The sequence below is a fragment of the Sinocyclocheilus rhinocerous genome, unplaced genomic scaffold (genome assembly GCF_001515625.1).
Source record: "Sinocyclocheilus rhinocerous isolate Xijiao unplaced genomic scaffold, SAMN03320098_v1.1 scaffold12487, whole genome shotgun sequence".
NCBI classification, from domain to species: domain Eukaryota; kingdom Metazoa; phylum Chordata; class Actinopteri; order Cypriniformes; family Cyprinidae; genus Sinocyclocheilus; species Sinocyclocheilus rhinocerous.
Window position 1 is genome coordinate 1 of NW_015650092.1, and position 1,358 is coordinate 1,358.

At 32.5% G+C, this 1,358-nt stretch overlaps 1 long non-coding RNA gene across 1 annotated transcript; it reads right to left on the bottom strand.

The window, feature by feature from the left end:
• Positions 1-1,358, bottom strand: LOC107711530 (uncharacterized). Its single transcript, XR_001636711.1, has 3 exons — positions 1,319-1,358; positions 987-1,137; positions 1-20 (listed from the first exon to the last, which is right to left on the bottom strand). It is a non-coding gene; the product is annotated as an uncharacterized LOC107711530 (long non-coding RNA).

Sequence of the window (1,358 nt, forward strand, 5' to 3'; positions counted from 1 at the left end):
CTTGACTTCACACACCAGCCCTGAAAAACAAACTAAAACCGTTAAAAACATTGTATATTTAAACAAACTTGCAGATTAAAACCATAAAATAGACTAAATAATTTGAGGAATTCTGGTTCAAACCCAAATTACATATAAATCCAGAGTTTAAAACTAAATTGCAACAATTCTTTTCTGCTTTTGCGAACTCAATTGATTTGAGGGAAAGAAATCGGTCCCATAAGACTAAATGTCCTTGTGGGACACTGGATAAATAAAAGAGAACAAAGAACATTTTCTGTTTTACTAAACCAAGCAAAACACATGGAGACTTTAGACACATAGAAACCTCACACCATATGGAACACTTCAGGACATTTTTGGATACTGAATCTGAGCTATCTCATGATTTGTTGTTTTGCTAAATTTGTTATTTTCATTCGTTTGAATGTGGAAAAATCAGAGCTATTTTTGTTAACTTTTAAAAAACACCATTTCATTACTTACGTAAATATTAACTGAAAATAAGATATAGAAAAGAAAACTTTTATTTCAGCTAGTTTCATTTTACATTTTCGCTTAAAGTTGACGTAGGCTACTAAAAATAACTAAAACTAAAAACTTTCTAGACACATTAAAACAAAAACTAAAACTAATAGAAATGGCAAAAAAAAAAAAAAACTTTATAAATTACAAGCAGAAAAGGCGCAAAAAAAAAAAAAAACTTTATAAATTACCAGCAGAACATGTTGAACTATTCTTACATAAATTGCCATTTTGAACTTAACACGAAAGAATGTGGGAATTGTTTTATGAATAATTTACACCAATGTTCATGAGAAATCACTGTCATTTCACAGATTTTGACACATGGTCATTCACAATTAGATTGACTAAAAAAAAGTTAAGACCAACAAATTACGTAATTTACATCAAAACTACTAACAGTTTGTCAGTTAAGTCCATAAAGTCATGTTAAGAACTTACAGTTCCTACTCATTTAGTACCTTATGAGGGTCAAGGGTAAAGCTGGGGTGAAGAAAGCTTCCCACATCTACGTGATTGTCGTGGTCAACTTCGTACATGTTATAGGACGGATTCCCGATCTCCACGTTCAAGCCACCATTCGCCATGGGCTGCCGCTGAACCGGTTTACCTCTGTGAAGGGATAAATGTGTATTATCTTTGTATAGTTTTCACAGGAACATTTAGCACACCAGTTAAACGCTGAAGCGCAGCTGGCTTACGAGATTTTCTACAGCATTATCAATAAATCAGATATGTAATATTCTGATTAAACATCTAATCCAGCTAATTACAGATTTGTTTATGTGTTTACCTTCGACATCTTTTGCAAATAAGGAGTCCCACTGCAACAG